The sequence below is a fragment of the Periplaneta americana genome, chromosome 10, assembly GCF_040183065.1.
Source record: "Periplaneta americana isolate PAMFEO1 chromosome 10, P.americana_PAMFEO1_priV1, whole genome shotgun sequence".
In the NCBI taxonomy this organism is placed as follows: Eukaryota; Metazoa; Arthropoda; class Insecta; order Blattodea; family Blattidae; genus Periplaneta; species Periplaneta americana.
This window is the reverse complement of record NC_091126.1, coordinates 59695003-59718594: the sequence shown is the minus strand read 5'-3', so window position 1 is coordinate 59718594 and position 23592 is coordinate 59695003. Positions and strand designations below refer to the sequence as shown.

Below are 23592 nucleotides of genomic sequence, written 5' to 3'. Positions count from 1 at the left end.
GCGCAATTACGAGAACCGTAGAAATAAGTTTCCCTGGCGTCGTTTACAGAAAGAAAACACAAATTCAATGAAAGATTTATTGAACCAGATATAGCAATTTTTGAGCTATTTTTTGACATATTCCCCACCTGAATTTGGACATTTGTCATACGTGGGATCAATTTTGTATCCCTGTGACGTAGAAGTCTGCCGCCTGGGATTGGAACCAATGTGTGACAGCCGTCTGCACCTCTCTGTGGAGTTTTAGAGATGAACATGGAGAACATTTTCTTTAGCAGTTTTCTACAATGGAAAGGAGGTACCAAGGCAAGTGAAGTCCTAGTATGCTGGCAGACTACTGCCATGACCATGAAGAGAGACATCCCAAAGGCAAAAAATGCCCGAAATCATCATATAAAGCTTTTTAAGTAAGCCAAAATGAGGTGTATATTTATCACTTAGCATTATGTAAGCACTAATTCTATCAAAACTTTAAACCTCTATCACAAAAAAACCCTAACTGATGGAAAAAATCTGAAAGCATATTTGAACTCTGCATGATAGGGATATTTAGATTCAGTTAATTTAGTTCTTGTAAAAGAAAAAAAGGTGAATTTTGTTTATCAGTGTTATCACGTAAAATTATTTGAACTTTAATATAATTCTTCTGAAGCCTCTACGAATATACTCCAAGAATTTAATTACATTGGCAATATATACGATAAAAGTGTCCCACAATTCGACAGTTCCACTTACATGCTTTTAAATTTATAGTTGAAATTGGAATTTATTAAATCGTTTTTATGAAACGAAACGAACGACGCTACAGACTTTAAAAAATATTTACTTATACATTTTACTGATTACTTATAATATGTTTATGAAAGTAATTGTAATAACTTATTGAATATTAGGCCTGGAATGGAAACCTGCCTTACTATATTTACTTAGCTTCAACTAAAACTTCGGTCAAGTATAGGGTGACCAGATTCACATCGATAGAAAAGAGGACACAAAGCTTCAAGAAGGAGGACATTGTTTGAAAAAAGAGGACAGAAACTATATACTTAGATTTAGTACTAGGTCTATATTATGCTATAAATTACGTCAATATCTATTTTCTTAAAAAATATTTACAGTACAGATTTAGGCTTATAACATACTTAAAAGTATGTTAATATCTATTTTATTACAAAATATTTACAGTACAGATTTAGGCTTATATCATACTTAAAAGTGTGTTAATATATATTTTATTACAAAATATTTACAGTACAGATTTAGGCTTATATCATACTTAAAAGTATGTTAATATATATTTTATTACAAAATATTTACAGTACAGATTTAGGCTTATTATCATACTTAAAAGTATGTTAATATCTATTTTATTACAAAATATTTACAGTACAGATTTAGGCTTATAACATACTTAAAATTATGTCAATATCTATTTTATTACAAAATATTTACAGTACAGATTTAGGCTTATTTCGTACTTAAAAGTATGTTAATATTACAAAATAATTATGATAAAACTTGATAATAATGATTTTACAGCTAGCTACATATGAAAGTCAAGGGAACTATAATTATTAAAGAGGACAGAAAATATATATTTAGATTTAGAATTAGGCCTATATTATACTTAAAATAATGTCAATATCTATTTTATTACAGTATACTTATGATAAAACTTAATAACAGAAAATGATATTACAGTTAGCTACATATGAAAGCCAAGGAAACTGTAATTATTATCAAAATACATAAAAAGACCTCATAAAATGTGAATTTAATATTACTTTGTAAGCAAATAGTGTTATGATCGTTGGCAAAGAGTATATTCCATCGATGCTGCTGCCACCTACATGCAAATTACTCGAAAAAAGCGTCAAATCAGATAATTTTAAAATATAAGGCAGACAATTTACGAAAAGGAGGGAATTTCTGGATTTTCTAAAGGCACCCCGGACCCCGGACAAAGGCATAAAAAGGAGGACATGTCCGGACAAAAGAGAACGTCTGGTCAACCTAGTCAAATATCAAGCCCCTACTATGCGCTAGAGGTTGTTATGGAACTGGTTGACAAGGATGGAACTAATGTTATTCTATAGTAGCAGAATATGTTTGTTACGCGTAAGTGACACTTAACCTGAAAATATAACTTTATGTGCATATTCCCCAGTTGAATCGACTCGTAGGTAAGGATAATTCATTGAATTGGTAGAACTGTTTGTACGTGGAAGGAGGAAGAGAAATGAAGAACAGAATTACATCAAAATGAATCAGGAAAACCTTTTCCGACGTCAATGATGCTCAGAATGAATAAATATCACGATATATATATACATACAAAACACTTTCTCCACATTTCGTGAAAATGGAAAGTAAAATATTTGCATTGGGAAGTAGAAAATATTGGTATATACCCGAACCGTGGAAAATTCAAGCCGTGTTTATTACAGTATTTGCGGTCTAATCTTCCCACAAATTTTCGTCCTGTGGTTTCAGCAGCATTTTTGTCCTCTTATGCATAACATATTCCGAACATTAATGTTCATCTCCCATAAAAAACACTGCCCAGAAAGTAAATTCTTCATTGATCTTTGATAAATAAACATGGCTACTGAATACTTTGTGTTTAACCTGAATACCAAATTTTCAAAGGCGATTCAATGAATCGATATGAACCTCACGTATCTGTTACTGGATTGTTTCAAAACCAAGGGAAACAGTATATCAATAATTAATAAACTAAATGAAGAATGCATATTAGACTTTGAGTACTAGCCTCCACCAATGTCATATTGAAGACCTTTGAGGGGAATTTAATATTGTTTCCATAGTTGAAATCATAAATAATTTGAGAAAAGTAGACGAGGAAGATATCGGTTAACAAAGAAAATAAAATTTTATTAATTCGCCTTCCACTACACTGTGAGAGGGAAGAAAAATTATGAATATCAGAAAAAAAATGAATTATATGAAACTGGAACAAATAATTCATTACTTCAAAGGCGATTTAATGAATCGATGTGAACCTCATCTCTCACTGGACTGTTTCAAAACCAAGAGAAACAGTATACGGGGTTGTTTCCGATCTCTGATAACGAATTTGAATGATGTCATGTGCGTCAGGAGTCACACGACAACTGAACTGTGGCGCGAGGTGACAGACCAGTAGTGAGTGATCTCATAGGTTTGCCTATTTCACCTTTTTGAGGTGTTTCTTACTAATAAATGCCATTTTTTTCATTCTAAAGCAATACTTTTTTTTATTTGCAATTTTCTAATTAATTGTAATGTAATGTGTGTGAAATTTAAATATTTGAAACAATAACTAACTTTATTAACAATAGTAAATAAAAGTAATTTATTTCGGTGCTTAATCTAATAATTACTTTAGTACTATTGGTGTAATATGAATAATGATCGATAATCCACAGTTACAAATACAATATTGTCATGTCTTCACAATACCAACAATCAGCTTTATAATTTTAAATATTAAGCTCGTTCTCATAGAATTTGTCACGTAACATTTTCAATTGTTTGCTGTCATATTTTCAAATTTTACTGTTACAGCTTTGTTCTACACGTGTTTATTATTGTAGGAGAAAGAAATTTGAATGAGGAACAGTCAGTTATTTTCGGGTGACAGAAGGTATAAGGTCGGTTAGCTAGAATGTCTAAATTCAGTAAACCATTGAAAAGTAAACTTCATGCTCACGTTAGTGAATTTGGTGCCCACGTGTTTTCAACCGATGGAACAGTTTTGTTATGTAAGTTTTGTGAAAAGACAGTCAATCACGAAAAAAAAAAGTATTTTTTAAGCCAACATGTTTCACCTACGAAGTAAATATGCGAGTTGTTTTGATATAATTTAAATTTATTGCTAAAATATATCATGCCTTTTTGAAATTTGTAATGCCTTTTTCAAAAATTATTGTGCCTTTTTTACGTTTTTATTGCCTTTTTTTTTTGCCTACCTATTTTGACTGTTATAAATGCCTATACATCCGGGCTCTGTATGAGTAATATTTACTCGCGAATATAATTTACTATGTCTGTTGAATTAGGCATTCAATAAGAGTAATAACCTTCTGGAAGGACGCAAGTGTCAGTTATCTTTCATTTTTTTTTATTTTCTCTCTTCCATTTGTTCACTGATACATCTATTCACATCTGTGATATTAAAAACTGCGTCACTACAACCCGGAAAGGAAATAAAACTAAATTTTCTAGGCCTAATCTGAAATTTTCTCTTGAATTTATCGGACCATTGATAAATGGTGGAAAATGTCGGTACCATATGACATCATACGCGTTCTACTATGTTATTTTTTCTTTCTATCTCCCCCCCCCCCCATTTGAATTGGTCATTCAGTATAATATTGAATGCCGGTAACCACACAAATATTTCATTTAGCTTTGCGCTGGCAATTTTGATTACACATTTTGATTGGTGCTGTTACAATATGATTATAGCGCAGTGCAATTTGTTCCATCACATCCTGCATAACAGATTAATACCAGATATTTGCACTCTATTGTATCATGTACTCATGTGCAACGCCGCATTTGCATTACGAACACAAACCGGAGGAAATTCTGCTGATGTGTATGGAATTGTACAGGGACATCATTTTATTTTTACTTCAATTTTTATTGTACCTGAGTTTTTTAATGTACTTCACTCCCACCCCTTCTACTAATGAAGTTCAACCGTCCTCTACACACAGATCCAAGACTGCATATAGTAAACAGGACTGAGTTAGTGCGTATAGTAAGTTCCAGATATATGTTCGCGTTTTCCAGTGACGAAAGAGCTTTCAATATTGAATCATATTTTCGCACAAGTACTGTCCGTTTGCCTACGTCGCATTCCGATTTCCCCCACCTGCTTCTGCTCGCCCCTCCGTAAAAGCAGGGCTGTCTTAGCTATTTTCTGAAAACATTAATTTCTGTTAGGAATTGGACGTTTACGTAATATTATACAACTGTTTAAAATAACTTAAATAAAAGGGCCTCGTTAAGTAATTAACTGTCACGTGATTTCCCCCCTTTCTACGATCCTGCGGCATAACCACTTGGACGGACAGCAGATAGCATATCTGAGTAATTTTATCTGTGCGGGTCGGGCAGAAGTGAAGATTGAATTAACAGTACGTAAGGTACAGTACTCTTTTATAGAGTAGGTAAAGAATTATTTCAACATGAGTTACTAGTACGAAGGACGAAACTGGCAATTGGAATTAGATGCAATAGTCTATAGTGCGATAATATGCACAAAAGAACTGAAGCCTTTATCGAAATGAACGGCCACCATTTTCAAAAATGTGTTTAAATATCCATATTATTATTATTTTTCAATTTAACTTCATTCTCTATATTGTACGCTAATGTGCTGTAGACAGTATAATATACACTGCATAATGAATACGTTCGCATGGCTAACTCAGTTCGTGAGTAAAAACACTTATTAATACAGTACTGTATTAAGATTAAACAAAAACCTAATGAAAATTATCGAACTCAAAATCGCGATATTTCCTAGTTTAGGTAAATGAATGAACTACTTTTCTTTCCTCCTATACCTAGTAGAGAGATTTGTGTTTTACGCCAGTATCATGGAACTACAATCGTGGAAGGGGTAGCAATCTATGTCTCCGGTTCTCTAAAGGTATAGCCAGGTTAATACAAAAATTTTAGTAAAAATAAAATGATGTCCCTGTAGATGCAGCAACATTTAGCGTACAAATGTTTAATCCTTTAAAAATGTCAAGAAACCTAACTTCCCTTTTTTTTTTTTTTAATGGTCACGCACATAACGAAACCTCTGATTCGCGAACGTTTAATCCAACGCTGATAAAAAGGGAAATGATGGCGTCCGCGGATCTGGGGCGCAGGCGGTATTAATTTATTACACGATTGATTTGTGCTCTCCATGTATCTCTACTGTCACAACCATCGTTTATCGCCACCAAGCAATTCTGCATGCAAGTTGACGCCATTCGACATATTCATACAGTGTGTAATAAACACGGAAAACCACTTAAAAGCACCGGATGAATCTTACAAAAAAGAAAAGAGTTAATTACTGATTTTTACTTTAAGGCACCATTTCTACTACTGCATTACAATGCAATTAATTATTTTATTTAATGCTACAGCTTCAGATATATATTCAGTTTTAGACTCGCAGGTGATCAGATTATAAAAGAGATCTTGGCCCGGTTTCTTCAACCTTTGTTAAATTATAACAGTGTGTTATTCCATTTTAACTGTAAACTTAACAGTTCAAGCATTTCTTCAAATACTGTTAGTACTAACAGGCTGTTAAAACCCATGTTAATTTAACTGCCCAATTTCATGCAGTTAAATCATTTAACTCTCTGTTAGCATAGAAGTATCCAATATGCCTGGTGTGGTAGATGCTGAACTTATATATCTGGATTATTTAGAAAATGATATCCATGAATACATAAACGAGCGGATGATTTCTGTGATTTGACAGAACAGAAGTTCATACAAAGGTATAGGCTATTTTCTGCCAAGCCTCACTTTTCGGTTTCAACTTAGATCCGTTTGTTTGTTTATTCTCATTAATTGGTTTATACTGCGAACTAATTTCCAGCAGAAGGTTTCTTTCGAACGAAGAGAAATTAGTCCCACTATTTCTTTTTGTTCCAGTGTTTCCCATTTCATAACAGCAATAGCAATACGCCGCTCCACGCTATTGTGATACAGACGTGGAAAGAAGCAGAAATCAAACCTGAGAGAATAGAAAGACTTCTATCCTCTTTGAATCAAACAACGGAAACAAGCGAGAATCGCAATTGTCAGAGTTCAAAAAACAGAAGTGAGCCTATACTTGTTTATAGGTTATGGTTAAACTCTAGAATCTCTGGTCCTAACAGAGAGTTAACAAACAGAATGTTAAAATGTGAAATGTAAAGTTGAAGAAACGCAATATTTTTAACAGCAATTCATACTTTTAACTTACAGTTAATTAACACTATGTTAGGTGCATTTAAACAAAGGTTGAAGAAACCAGGCCCTTGAGTATTTAAGCATGTGTTGATATTTAACCTCTTCAAAATTTCGAAATACAGAGCGCACCGCTAATCTTCACTTAATAATTAAGCCTTGTTATGAGTTTCCTTTACAAGTCTCATACTGTGTACTCTAAGATCAAAGAATGGGGCGGATGTTCCTACACTGTTAATGGATAAATCAATATAGATGTGTAAGTTCCTACACAGGTTAAAGTTCCTATAAAAGGTAGGAAGGAAGTACAGGACATCATTTTATTTTTACTTCAATTTTTATTGTACATGAGTTTTTAATGTACTTCCCCCTCCCAACCCCCTCTACTAGTAAACTTCCAATCATCCTCCACACAGAACCAAGGCCGCGTATGCAGTCAAAGTCGTCTTACGGTGATAGTAAACAGTATTGAGTTAGTGAGTATAGTACGTTCCAGAAATATGTTCGCGTTTTCCAGTGACGAAAGAGCTTTCTATATTGAATCATATTTTCGCACAGGTACTGTCGTCCGTTTGCCTATGTCGTATTCCGGTTTCCCCAACCCGCTTCTGCTCATGCATCTGTAAAGGCGAGTGGCTGGGCTGTCTTAGCCATTTTCTGAAAACGTTAATTTCTGTTAGGAATTGGACGTCTACGAAACATTATACAATACCTTAAATGAAAGGACCTCGTTAAGTAATTAACTGTCATGTGATTTCCCCTCTTTCTACGACCCTGCGACAAAACCACTCGGACGGACAGTAGATAGCATGTCTGAATAATTTTATCTTTTCGGATCGGGTAGAAGTGAACATTGAATTTACAGTACGGAAGGTACTCTTTTATAGAGTAGATACAGAATTATTTCAACGTGAGTTACTAGTACGAAGGACGAAACTGGTAATTGGAATTAAGTACAATAGTATACTGTATAGTGCGATAATAAGTACAAAAGAACTGAATCCTGTATCGAAAGGAATGGTCACCATTTTCAAAAATGTGTTTAAATATCTATATTATGATTATTTTTCAAATTAACTTCATTCTCTTATTGTACCGGTACACCAGTGTGCTGTAGACAGTAGGCTATAATACACTGCATAATAAATACTTCCGAATGGATAACTCAGTTCGTGACTAAAAACATTTATTGTTAATACAGTACTGTATTTTGATTAAACAAAAACTTAATGAAAATGATCTAACTAAAAATCGCGATATTTCCCAATTTACGTAAATGGATGAACTACTTTTCTCCTTCCTATAACTAGTAAAGTGATCTGTTTGTATTTTACGCCAGTATCATCGAACTCCAGTCGTGGAAGGGGGTAGCAAACGGTGTTTCTGCTTCTCAACCGTTAATCCAAAGGTATAGCCAGGTTAATATTACAAATGTTAGTAAAAATAAAATGATGTCCCTGTACAACCTACACGGTAAATTTTTGTTGAACAAGTTGGTAACATGGTTCCACGTTGTTCTGAGAGAACAGATATCAACAACAACAACAAACAATTGAAAAACAAGAAACAGTTGGTGTCGGCCCGCCAACTTCTTATTACCGATTGGAGATGAGGTCGCTGCTATCGCTGCAAGGAGGAAACATGCAACGAGCTCTGTAGTTCGGAATCCTGCCGTCGGTTATTGGAACTTGGATGACCTATAGCTCGGTTAAATGGCAGTCGGAGACAAATTTATAGAAATGTCTTACTGAATTTCGTACAAAAAATATATGTTTAACTTGTATTCAGACAAATACAAAACTAATAGATCAGACAACATTTGCTTGACAGAACCTAAATGTTCCACAACTGTAGCTTTTAATCTCAGTAGCAACTTCGGTCAAAGACTATATGACAAGATAACAGCTAAATTACCAAATATTCAATTTTCTAACACTCCTTATTAAAAAAAAAATTAAAATTATTGTTTAGAGAGAAAATACGAAGTTCCAATTTTTTTAATATTTGTGTTTTTCTTTTTCCCTTTTTACTTTTTATTCCGTTAATTAATATAATACTTATCTTAAAATTTTGTGGACTGGCTCCTGAACATGAGTATGTACTCTTTCTGGGGTTCTAGTCTGATTTTTATATAAAAAAAGCAATATGTATCTTTTTTCTATCAATAAACTCTTATTATTATTATTATTATTATTATTATTATTATTATTATTATTATTATCATTATCATTATTATTATTATTATTATTATTATTATTATTACTACTATTATTTAGATTCTTGTTCAGGATAGGAATCTATGGCGGGCTTATGTGAGGGCGGCAATGAATCTCCGGCTTCTCTAAAAGCCGTAAGTATGTAAGTATTATTATTATTTGAAGCTGTTGAGAATTCGAAGCAACTTCTTTTGTTTCGCTACAGCTTAAAATGCAACACAAGGAAGAAAAGGTTTCGAAATTGAAGTTCCACTACTTTCGGCTGCATCAAATTTAGATTTTAACACTCCACAAAACTTACACAACTCTAAAAATTCATTTCCTTCTGACGCGCACCCTTCTTGTTACTTTCCCCCACTCCCGTATTCGAAAATGGAAGCATAGTCTGCGTGTTAAGTTATGTGAGAGGACCAAACAGTTGCTACGGGGCTTCAGTACATCGCCGCAAACACATAAACAGGATCCTGCTGTTCTGTTTCGTACCATTAAGCATCTGAACACGTCCTGATGATTGCAAACTCTCGGTTAATCCGTTCCACTTACAGAAAGATCTACGACTAAAGAAATCTTTACACAAGAAACATTCTCTCCTCCTCTCTCAGATGGAAACACTCCCTAAGCTAAGTCATAATAAACGGCGCGAAATGTGATCCACAAACTCTCATATCTCGAGTAAGAAAAATATAGCAGAAGAAAATTAATGAGAGGAACATTTTGAAACGAAAATTTAATTTCCATGTCTTTATGGAAGCACTTATGTGACACCACTGTCACATTCTTCCAAGTCTTGCACCTAACGTTTCCAGGGATAATTCCAAAAAATCAGAAATATTAAATGTCTATGCCAGGCATGGGCGTAACGGAGGGGAGGTAAATGTGATCCAATTCACTCCTTCCACAATATTTCGGACGTGTTTACATCACATGAACTTGACTTCTCTTCTTCTTATTGATGTACAAAACTAATGCGGCATATCATTACATTAAACATTTCAAATCAAGTCAGGTACGTAATATAGGCATTCGTATGATCACCATGGCTTAGCACTAATAAATAATCACTTATAAGCTCTAGATCACCTATACTGTTTGGTCAGGACGAGTCTGTTTATATTAGAAAGAATACTATTACTAGGCCTACATAAACGTAAAGCAGTTTCGAGATTATAGGCTATTAAACGTGTATGTGCAATATTTTTCATCAGGTTTATTTTAGAGAAAAATGTTTGTAGACATAAGTGGATTCGAAGATTGTAGTATCTTCGCTACGAAATTACGTAAGTTAGGAGACTTGTCATCAGGTAATAATTCATAAAAATCCTGGTCGGTTTTATTTGGCATTTGAAACAGGGTATTGTAGGTACAGCAGCATTTTTGGCATGTGTCCTAGAGTATAGTGCCCAGTTTTGAGCATGTTGCTAGTGCATCTGAAAATGGTACCATTTCCTATACACGTCATATAAGCCATTTGCCAAACACAGTTGTCAGATTGACTATGATAAAGATAAGCACTTAACGTTCCCATTACATATTTCACACACCAAAAACGGTGACGCGGACTGTACTCAATGACTCGTCAATGCGTTTGAAATGTCAAAATTGATCGGACTACCTTTTCAACTATTTATAGTAGTGATTGTGAGTTGGCTTTTCCTTTAATAACTTATTTTTATAACTTTCTCACTATTTCAACCTGCACAACAAATTACATTTTTATCGCATATAACAACTATTTTATGAATATAAATAATTTTTTTTCAATCTTATTTTAAACTCTTACCTATAAGTTTGTTTTCGCCAAAATTCTTATGTTCAAGATCAAAGTGTCGTGTGATGATATAATATTTTACATAAACCTCAATTTAAGATTTGAGGCACTGAATTTTACCTTTATTTCATAACAGAATAGTCTTGTGCCCATGTTTCTTGGAAATTAAAACTAAATCTGCTATTTGTTTGCCATATTCCATCACTTTACACACGCTTGATTAGAACGCTATGGCAGCAAGTTCAATTTCTGCTTACCGTATAGGTACAATATTTGTGGGGGAAGAAATGAAGGGATGGTGTATACAGTAGGCCTACCCGTGTGGGAACATATTGCCCATCCCTGATCTATGCGATAAAGAATCCAACATTTTTTCCACAATCGAATTATAACAGAAGCCTAAGATAAAAATAAAACTGATTCACTTCTGAAAATCAGACCTTTGTACGGAGGAAAGACCCGAAGGCTAGCACCGAAATCTCGAATGGGTTTTTTTGTGCTTTACCGGTCCTTTGCTTAGAAATTATTGTTCAAGTCGGAATCTATTTTTTTATAGATATTGTGACTCCGCAATGTAGTTCCATTTTTAGGTTCAGTCATGTAGAATTAATGTTCCGATGAACTCCCACAAGAATGTCCATTCATCCCTACCGAAAGAGTACTACTGATGTCATATGTACTGTACACCAGTCACAATAGGAGCCTTTTATTACGCTGACACTGTTTTTATTAATGCATTTGTAATCGTAATTTGGGGAGCTACAGTGAATTTAAATATTATGACACAGTGTGTTGTGGCAGTGAAGTTGTAGTGTTATAGCTGTAGTAAAAGTTGTTGGAGTAATGGTGAAAAGTGTTATAGTGACAGTGAAATGTGTCATAATGTCAGTGTAATGAGTGAGTTCAGAGAAAAATAAGTGTGGTGAATGATTAAAATTATCTGTGTTCAACATACTTGTGCACGTGTGGATAAATCTGATTCATGTATGTATGCTTTAAGATCTACCGAGCGTGATAGTCTTGGAGAAAGTGTGCCCTGAAATTAGAATGTCCAGGACTCGATCCCCCCTAGATTTGAATTATTGTGGCAGCGAAGTTTGTTGTGAAAATGAAATTAGAGTATTACAGTGACAGTGAAATAGTATATTATACAACGAGCCTATAATGGTAGTAATTAAGACGCGAGTATCTTTATGAAATGAGCGTAAGCGAGTTCCATAATTTTCATACAAGTGTCTTAATTACCACTATAGGCAAGATGCATACGTCTGTTTTTGTTCGACCAAATATCTAAGTTTTGAGATTTAAAATATCTTACCTTGTTACTTTAGTGATAATGAATTGGTAAACATAAGTATATTTTCAGCGTGTTCTCGACTATTGCAACATATGGTACGAGTATGAGTGTTTTTTCAGCGTGTTCCCGAGTAGTGCAACAGATGGTAGGCGTCTACGCCGTATTTACTGATTTTTTGCAGGGCTTGCTTTGGAGATTTTCACCTCAAAGCAACACATTAAAACACAGGAATTTAACTCAATTTATTAAAATATTAAAATTAATATGAACAGAATTTATTTTATTTTAAATACATGTTGTTGATCGTGTAGTTTGTGAAATTTACCTAGGGAATATTTCCCAGTGGAATGTTTGAAGTTGGGTTAATGTTTGTTTGAGTGATACGATCAATGTCACTTTCAAAACTCGCGCCTGCCGTTTTGGATTGCTGTTTTCAAGGCTTGCGAGATGTTGCACGTACGATATTGATCAATATCGCATACCGGTATGCTTACTTGGAAATGGATATTTACAATAACATAATAAATAGCAGTGCTTAATGTATATTATTAAGATACAGTTACGTCACATGTAATGAGCGTATTATAATATGATTGAGCAAAAAGTTTAAGTTACAGCGAAAAATGTTATAGTGACAGTGATGTGAGGTGAGAGTAAAATAAGTGTGATGAATGATTCACTATGTTGAAATATACTCGTACTTGTGCATGTATGGCTAATGTTGTAAATCTGATTTAGGTGTATATATTAACATTTACCGAGCGTGATAGCTCCAAAGACAATCAGGAGCTCTGGATTTGAATCTTCCGAGATAGGTAATCCTGACTGAAATTGTCCGTGATCCTCAGTCATACCAGGTAAACGCCGGGGTTATTTCTTAAAATATGGATCACGACAGCAAAGTTTTCTATTTTAGACTTGCAAAATGTTTAGACTTGCACACAAAGCATTTACAGACGTGGACAAATTATTAGACTAAAACTTTTTTTTTGGAAACATAATATAGTTCGTCTTATCAACTATCAATATAATTCAGAGTCTCTATTGTTGTAAATATGATTGTTTATATCTTCTGGTATATTTTTCCAATGGTTAAGTATATTTTGTCTGGCTGTGTTGGTACTACTGGTATTTTAGTTATATACTACAGAGCATATTCAACAGTCTGTTCTCCCATGGCCTGCAAGAAGACCAGACATGAACGGAAATGAAAATCTGTGATCTATACTGAAGAAGAAAGTGAACAAAAAGAGGCTTACAACAACATATGGACTTATTTAAAACACTGTCTGATATATGGCTAAGTGATGCTGATATTCAAAGAAAGTGTCAAACTTTGGTTTCCAGCATCCTTGACAAAATCAACGTATTCATAAAGAATAAGGGAATGTTCACAAAATATTAGTAACCTCCAGACTCAATTTTCTGTTCATTATTTCTGTGCAAAATACATTTTTGTTCATTATTTCTCCCGATAAATTCAGCTTTGTTGCACATACAATTAATTTAGTCTAATAATTTGTCCACGTCTGTATAAAGTATAGGCCCTATAAGTGTTTAAATTTGTAGCCTTTTCATTCTTACATTTATTTTATAGTCTATTTGGGACACGCTGAGAGCAAGCATCAATAACACTAACCCGCCCCTCAGCCCGACATCTGACTCTGATAGGTTGATACAAGTGGGAGCATGAGTCACTCACTTGGCCTTCAGCTTCTTCGACTCTGATAGGCCGAGAACGTGTGGTTTACATGCTTCCATTTTCATCAGCCTATCAGAGTCGGATGGCGGACCGAGGGTCGGGTGAGTGTTGTGATTATTTGGATCAAGCTGAGATCAAGAAACTATAGTTATTTTCTTCTTATCTCTAACTACCACCGGGTAAAAACACATTCATTGTTAATAAATATTAACTCATTCATTCATGATGATGCTGGTAATAATTTTAAATAGCGAGAGAATGGAATAATGGAGGGAAAAGGAAGAACTCCAAGAAACACCCTCAGAAACATCGACCTTGTGCACTGCAAATAAGACCCAGCCATCACCGGTTTCGATCCCGGGTCCGCATTTATTGTAAGCCAGTGTCCTGTTAACTGAGCTGCCAATGCGGCTAAATCACACCGTCATTGATGAAACGAATAGTTTATACCAATGCCATTTCGAAATGCGAGCAATGAATGAAATCTAATCTAAAACCTGTCATTCTCCTTTTAATAGGTGTAATTTAATGTTCGAAATTAAACCTCAAATTTCATATAACCCATTTATAGTGGGTTTTATATCTTTTTTAAAACCAGATTTAACGACATGTCGTTTCAATGACTTGTAAAATTCAATAGAAAAGTCGTTGGTAACGTTACAATTGCACGAAAAAACCACTTGAAGTCACTGCGGTTCAAAGAGAGTTTCATTTAATGAATGTTATATTATACCAATAAAACGGTAAACTATTTTTTTACAAAATAGTATCAATCTGATACCGTAAGATGGAATTACAGTGGCAATCAATGAGGCAATTCAATCGTTGTCGTTAACTTTCGTGCAAGTACACACATCAAACTATGAATTGATTTTTCATAGTTTTTTTTTTCAATACATTATGTCTTGCAAGATTCTTTTTTCCAAGTCGTTTAATCTATTACTATAAACTTGTGCTAGACGGGATTCGAATAAATTATCCAAGCTTCGACACGCCCCTAAGTTCAAAACGATTTTTTATCACCATTACCAAAAATATCACTTTGTCACAGTATCTAAGCATCAAAAATTTAATGACAACTGTAATTTCTTTGCAATATAAAGAAAACTTGGACAACAAATCCCTACGCAACAAACAAGTAAAATTTCTAACTAGGTTGTTTCAAAGATGTCTTATTCATTCTTGACTCAAACACTTGTTTCACTCAACTGAATTTCAAAACGCACACCTTTCTCGACACAACAATAAAAATCACAAACACACCCCCACCACTGCCTACACATCCCCCCCAAAACGACACCCAGCAGGAAGAAGCCGGAAGAACGCGCAAAATCTCACTATACTTCGTTCCATAATATCTGACATGAGAAGTAAACATTTCCGGCAGAGGAGGAGAGAAGTATAACTACTAATGAACCAATGGCAGAGGTCTCAATCCACGCTTGACTTGAAGTTGGGCGGTCTGAAGCGTTCTAACTCCGCCCAACTTCAAAATAAGAGTGGAATAAGACCTATGCCATTGGTTGAATAGCAATTATACTACTCTCCTCCTCTGCTGGCAATGTTTACTTCTCCTGTCAGATAATATGGAACGAAGTATAGAATGTATGATAATGACAGAAACGACGCCGAAACTACTGACAAAGGTACAGTATCTAATCAAGTTTCAACACTTAACACAGTAATTTATTAAAAGTTGTTAATTCAGCAAGTTTTAACGTATTATTAACGTATTAACGTATTAATTTCAGGAACAGGAGTTACACGGACAATGTATTCCTGCATTTCTGCTTGCAAAGATCTTTCTTGCAATTTCCTTTTGATCTCCATGATGTCTTGTACTTAGTAAATATCAGCAACCGCGGTTGAGTTCTTGCAATAATATCTCCTTCACCGTCATTAACTCATGTCAAATGAAATTAACAAAATAATTGTAAATGTATATTCTTATTTCACCTTGCTAGTAAATTGTTACTAATGGAAACTACCAAACATTGTAACTACCGCTTTATGGAAACGTTTCTAAATAGGATGTCTACAGCTAGGTTGTCTCAGTTTAATTTTTCAGAACTAAAATTTATATATTTTAAAAATATGATTACGTTTTTCTTCAAATGTTCGAATGGTGATGAAAATTAATGTAAGCTCTATATGACTTGTGACTAAATGATTTAGGACATAAGCGTAGCTTGTGGCCTAATTTAAGGCTGTGGATCTGTGAAATCTCTAACTTCAACATTTTTACACTAATACCATTTATTTCTTACAATGTGGACATACAATACACAAATTTTCACTTTGATATTCTAATTAATTTGCTTATAATTAAATTTTTGTTGCTTTCTTTAATGCTGAATTATAACTGTCCCAATTTTCAAACTTCAAATAATTTTCCTTAAATTCATATCTAATTTATTTCTGACAGATGTATGTGAAATATATGACACATGTTTTTTATATTTTCGCAATTACTTTTTGAAGAATAAAATATTTACCCCTTTAATTGTTAATGTTTCAATTTTTTAAAACTTATATTCTCAACACATGATGATTGTAAAACTTTCAATAGCAGAAGAAAACATGTGCCACTTTACTTCAAATGCTTTCTTGGACTTCTGTGCAAAATGTCACTCAGATTGGAGAAAAACTGCATTCATTAGAGCATTTTGAATTTTACAAAATATTGGAAATTGGACAATCGAGAAAACGATTATCAAAGTACGGCATGTATATGATATGATATATGGGGTGTAAGTGCCATTATTTTAACTGATGATTATTCATGTCATAAGGAAGAAAAAATGTCCTTAAATTTTATCTAATTGCAATTCATGTCATAAGGAAGAAAAAATGTCCTTAAATTTTTATCTAATTGCAATATTTAACTAATTACTAAAGTTCACAATATTAGACTTTTGCAACGTTGCTGGATAGGGAGGACTGGGTTTATAAGTACACATTACAGCTCAAGTGGGTACAGACATACCGGCACAAATGCTCTCTTGTAATGCAGGAGCGGACCATGATAATACTGTTGTTTACATAAAACGAGCAACAAATACAAACTTTCAATCTCATTAATAGAAGATTATGGTAAATTTATGTTTTTTGCAACAATATTGCTCCAATTTTATTATATGTCTAAAAATAAACAATAATGGTTTTCTGCACAAAATCACACGAACTTCTTTCTAATGTAAAATTTTAATCTCTTCCGATTCCGTAAAGCAGTATTATTTTTAAACAAATCTCTGGTTGTGTGATTTTCGAAACGGGATAAGAGTCTCCTAGTTTCTAAAAATCGTTGAGAAGCTGCTATAAAATTTCGCCGATTATGTAACCTACTTTGAGGAAAACGTTGGCGGTACATCCTTCTTGTCTCACTTGAATTATGACGACTTTCTCCATAAATTAATAATATAATATGATATTCCTAAACTGTAAATGACATTGTTAGTTGCTTATTGAATACCCTGTACTGAACTGTCATCCGCTCGGCAGTATACCTTTGGACAGGGAGCTTGAACTCAGCTGACTCGTACTTACGTATGTGCACAGTACTGCCTGCTGAACACGTTGCCACGTCTCTCACGCGAGAATATTAACAAATTTAAGCATACATTTTTATTTAATTTCTCGAAAACGTAATAGAACACACAGATATTTATTTAAACTAATATTAACTCTTTGCTAGATATACATACTGGTGTAATTGTTTTCGTAATTTTACTAACTATATAAGCAGTATAACGCAAATGAAGTAAGAAAAGAATTTTTTTTTCTCGGAAAACTATCAAGATTTGACCCTATGTTGTATGGACATTTTTTGATCCTGTAGACCAGCCGCAGCGAGAATGCGACTCGCGAGGATATTGTTGCTCGCAGTGAGAGCTATCCATTTCTCTTGCTTCTAACCTTCCCCAACCCCCACCCTCTCACTCACTGGAGTCAAACTCCGTTCCATTTGTATTTGTCTCTGACCTGCGAGTGGCATATGTCTCTCTCGAAACCATGTACCTCTACAAAAACGAAAGTTTCAAATAGGATGGGAGGACGCATTTTTTTTGCTGTCAATATGATGAGAATATTAAATGTATGATTTGTTCACGAGTATTACGAGGAAAACGGTTGTATAAAATAAAACGGCATTATACTACATGTTACTCATGAAACATTAAAATTTAGGTGTTAATAATAATAATAATAATAATAATAATAATAATAATAATAATAATAATAATAATAATATCATCATCATCAATATCATCTCTGTACGTCGAACCTTTTTCAGCAGATGTACGAATAATGCGGTTAGCTCTTCAATTTGAACTCACTGATTTACTATGTGATGTCAAATGAAAGCTAGATGTAAAGACTTGACAAATGTTGAACTTTCAAATCTTTACCAAAAAATAAATATCCGAAGCGTCGTTCTTTCGCTTGCTCTGTTGAAGCCATGTTCGCTACAACTTACGTTTGTGAAAAATTATTTTCATCAATGAAAATAGTAAAAACTAAATTTAGATCACGACTGATAGACAAATACCTTCGTGATCAACTACGACTGGCCGTAAGTGACTTAATTGCTTATTTTGAAACTTTGTCGCAGAGACATTCTGAAGACAGTTAATTTTAGGTTGTGATATTGTTAATTTATTCTTCATTCCTTTCTTCGTTACACGTACTAAACATTAGTTTGTAACCTTATACTCTATAAAATTATATTTAAGCGCTTGACGTAAGGAAAATGAAAATCCGTTAATAAGTCAGACAGTTGCTTCACTTCCCCTTCGGGTGTCCGCCTCCCTCCATAGGTGCTATGCACGTTGCAGGTTACACAGTGGCTCGGCTCACAACTACATTTTTGCCACCGCTGCTATAGACCGTCCCCGACGACTGTGAAAAGGACGGCACTTATACCCTTTACACCCTGCATACTATCGATATACTTCCTTCCTATACAGGTCTGTCTACCACACACATTTTTTCTCCTACGTAACAGCGCGAAATATGAACTGAATGAAAACTAAAAGTAGATAGGATGAAGAAAAAAGTCTCATAGAATGACAGCTGAGTGTCAGTTTAAAGGGCTGCAGCGCTGGTCCCTTTAAATTCGTCCTGGGGGCTTTAAATTGTAATATGGCCAAAATAAGCACAGATGAGAAAACTCAAACATTATTTTTTAGTTAAAAACAAAATTTCCAATTTTAATGTTTTTTCAGTTATTTTCACCGAGCCATAGCCTTAAGGAAATAGTAAAAAAATACCTCTTTGTATCCACTTGCTATACATATATTACTATTGTTCTTGTTTACTAAGAAACTAATTAAAATTCAGCAATATTATCCCGCATTTACTAGCATATCCATTAGTTTCACAAAAGAGATCGTTTCAAGTTGTAATTTGGTGACATTTATAACATACATACGCATGCACATACAGAGGATGTCTGTTTACAATGTGAAAAGCTGTGGCGGTCGGTGGACGTCATCACAGCTGCCAGTAATTCCAAGGTCTCGCATTCGGTACAAGTGATACTCGGTTGCTGAGCAGCCTAGAGTGCCTAGGTTTATGTTTCTTGTTTCCATTGCTGTGCTCCGTATTTTGAACAGGCAAACATTACAGTCGAAACTCCGTACAAAAGGACAACCGATATAATGACAAACCCTGTGCAACAATAAATTTGACTGGTCCCGGCGTATTTCCTATGTATTCATCATCATCATCATCATCATCATCTTCTTCTTTTCCTTCAAGGTTTAGGCCTTTCGGCCTGTTCCGCCTCCATTAAAATTGATCTCGCCAACGTTTTAGTGGTTTTCCTAATGATCTCCTTCCTGATGGATTATAATTCATGGCTGCTCTCGTTATACTTGTTGTTGGCATTCTATTTACATGTTCTTTCCAATTATGTTGATATTCTTTAATAAGTTGAATTATACTATCTATTTTTAATTCTTTTCTGATATCTTCATTTCTTTTTTTGTCCAATAGTGTATAACCCGCAACATATCTAAGGAATTTCATCTCACCTTCTTAAACTCTTCTTTCTTCATTTTTCTTTAGAACCCAAGATTCGCAGCTGTATAGAAGGGACGGAATTGCCATTACTTTGTAATATTTGATTAATGTTTCCTTTCTCACTTTCTTCCCCAGTGTTCTACGTATTGTTCCACAGAAATAATTGAATTTATTTAATTTTTCCTCAATTTCCCATTTTTGCCATATGTTATTGAACAACCTAGTATGTAAAAGTGTTGATTTGTTCTATTATTTTGTTCTCTATAAGCAATTTCACTCTTATTGGTTGAGATCCAATAAATGCCATCGCTTTTGCTTTATTGGTCGATATTTTCATATTGAAACTTGATGCAATTCGATCTAATTTGAAGACTGCCTGTTGTAAAGGATTTTCACTCTTGCTAATGACCACTTGATCATCAGCAAATAAAATTGTAGTACAATTTATGTCATTTAATTTAAAATCTAATGATATTTCATTCAGCCATATTCGTATTACTTCGTCTATGTATAAATTAAAAAGTGTCGGTGACAAAGGACAACCTTGACGGACTCCTTGATTTATTTCTGCCATTTTATTATTACGGGATGTTTTCAATTGTATTGTGTTATTTAGATATAAACACTGTATCACTCTTATTAAGTGGGATGGAAGAGGGATGTATTCAGTTTCTTTTATCCATCATTACAACCAGAAATTTTGTAAAAATCCGGATGGAACGATAAAAAAACTATATATATAATGTATACAGGATGGAAGTGAAATAAACCTTCAGCTTTGCAGAGAGAATTATTCATATCTAGTATAACAAAAATATTTAATACCATATTGGTGGGAAGTTTATAGTTTTCGAAATGAAAAATGTTTTTTTCATAAAACTTCAACGTCGTCGTTGTGGTTAATTACTATGCATAGGATCTTGATTTCTATCAATACCAATAGAGAATGTAATAAAGAATTTTTTTTCCTTTGTCGTATTTCGATAGAAAGGACGGTTTTCGTGTAAATTAAATAAAAAGTATTGCAAAATTTGTTACCTAACTAACAAAACTAGACACGGGAACCCTGATCAGCTGTTCTCGCTCCATATAAGTTGGTAGTAAAGGTCGTCTTGTCCCCGTGGTGTTCTACGCTTGGCTTCCTGCAGACTATTAAATACTGTAAATAGTAAATTCAGTGATTTTGAGCGTTAGTTGAAAATAGCAAACATACTTTTCAAGATATTTTAAATAGTAAAGTAATTTTTTGTGAAAATGCCAATTAAAATATTGTAAATAGTAAAGTCAGTACTTGTGAGAGTACTAGTTAAAATAGTGTAACTAGTAAAGTTAGTGTTCATGGAAGTGCTAGTTAAAATTACTGCGTTTTCATGGAGTATTCAGATCGATTTGAATACAGTTTCCGTATTGAATACGATGTTCCCGATCCCTGTTTTCATGCAATTATTAATACGTATTGAAAACGATTTGAATACGGGGGTTAACGAATATAGAAGCTGAAGTTTCGAAAGTAGTTATGTTGTCATCGACATGTTAGCATGTTGGTCACTCTGCAGGCCTTAACTATAAACATTAATGAGTTTTCTTAATAAGGCGCATGAAAACTTAATATTCTGGCTGTTGCTGAAGAATGGTAATAATGGCTTTCAGGAAAATACAAAATATCACGTGTTACAACACACTTTCTGAACATACATAATTGAGCTCGCTGTTTGTAAAACAGCTGACACATCGATCGATCACGCGCTTAGCGTATTGAGATCGTTTTGAATACGATACGCATTTGATGCAAATTTGAATATGATTCAGATGATCCCATAACACATTTGAGGTGTAATAGACCTTGAGAATCAGATCGTTTTGAATCCCCGTTTTTATGGAATTTTCAATACAGTAATCATAGCTGTCTGCCAGTTGACACGGGCAGAGTAATTCCAATATTTCGAAAACGGAGTCGATAACAACTGACAAAATTGTTGACAGAGAAGAGGAGATTTTAAATTTAGTCGAGAAAAACCTGGGTCAAAACAGTCGCTTGATTTTACAATACGTAGCCTTTTGTTTACATCTCACGTTCGATGAGTTCAATGCCTCTGTGCGGTATCTTGGACACTGTGATGTTCCCAGTGTGCTTAAACTTCGATGCAATTATTTAATTAACCATACTATTAATCTCAAAATGTATAATAGATTTTTTGTTTATTTTCATATAATCTATCCCTCCTTTCAATACGGAGGAAAGTGTGTTGTAACACGTGATATTTTGTATTTTCCTGAAAGCCATTATTACCATTCTTCAGCAACAGCCAGAATATTAAGTTTTCATGCGCCTTATTAACTCACAGCTCTACTCACCAAATGGATAGAAAGAAGACGCGAAACGGTGACTTCCTCCTAGAAAACAAAGAAAGTAAGATTAATAATCCAGACTAAATATTTTAGTCTGCTAAGATACAGGATGATCTGTGAAACGTGGGTACAGCAGATCTCCAGCGAAAGGTTAGCCTGGCCTTGGCCGGTATTTCGGGTGGATTGGAGCCCTGAACACGGTATATGCAGAGCGGTGTGGTATTTTAGTAGCCTACCTCCTGTGAGTAATTGATCCTAATCTCATTTAGATTTCGAATGAAGCTTGATTCTACTTACGTTTAAAAAAAATAATTAGTATTTTGTCAGCGAGTTACTTTAATTCCTCGAGTTTAATCGTGAAATGTTGTTGCCGGCCGATAGGGAGAATATGCTTCGCTGCCCGTGAATTCCATGCCGTGCTCACGTTTCAAAGATATTCCACTCAGTCAGTAGTTAATAAACCAGAATTAAACTTTATTATTTATCTATGCAATCACATGAAAATTGTGTATAGAAATATAACATTTTGATGTAAGACAGTGAACTACACTACAAACTAAACCTAAGTACTATGGTAGTATTCATATTGTCCAAATATCACTGTGACTGTACGTCGAGTACTTAGGAGAATCTCAGCCACTGTATTAAATCACGAGATAGAAAAAAGTGCGTTAGTTATTGAAACGTCCTTATTTCTCTCAATAATAGGAATTTCCTCAATACCCTCTTAATTTTATTATATAGTACTTCTTAATAGTTGAGGACACGTAATCCTCTCTAAGACATTATGAGGTTTTGAATAGGAAAATATTTGTCATTTAACGCTCGGAATTAACTTCATTTTTTATTGTTCAGGACTTCATAGAATGCTTATAAGTTAATTGAAATAGAACACATTTCATAACGTTACAATTTCGAGGTTTTTATTAGATTTATAATCGAATAAGAACATTACATAAATAACCGCCAAATATCATTTTCATAGCAGGCAGAAATGAATAAAGAAAATCTGTCACTGCAATCGAACACAGTCCTTTCCTTTCAATAAAGAAAGAACTGCATTATCAAATACGTAAAAAAGTAGTTCTTTGTTCCTGGATAACTGAAGGAAGGTACGTATTTTTTAATATGAATACGAGTCTTCCATCTGAAAACATATGTCTATCAATGCTGGAAAATAATTGAATCGCCCCATGCAGAAAGGGCTTCAGTCACAAATTTTGAAAAAAAAAAAAAAAACGAGATATCGATGGAAATCATATCCATC

At 34.0% G+C, this 23592-nt stretch overlaps 1 protein-coding gene across 3 annotated transcripts in view; it reads right to left on the bottom strand.

Annotated features, from left to right (window-relative positions):
* Positions 1-23592, bottom strand: part of Cirl (Calcium-independent receptor for alpha-latrotoxin) — a 1849656-nt gene that overhangs the window by 711963 nt on the left and 1114101 nt on the right. For 2 of the 3 annotated variants that reach the window (XM_069837575.1, XM_069837572.1), the window contains one exon: positions 22332-22370. The gene's annotated coding sequence lies outside the window, so the exon portion shown is untranslated. Of the gene's footprint in view, positions 1-22331; positions 22371-23592 lie in introns of those variants that run through there. The other variant, XM_069837581.1, reaches the window with a different exon arrangement.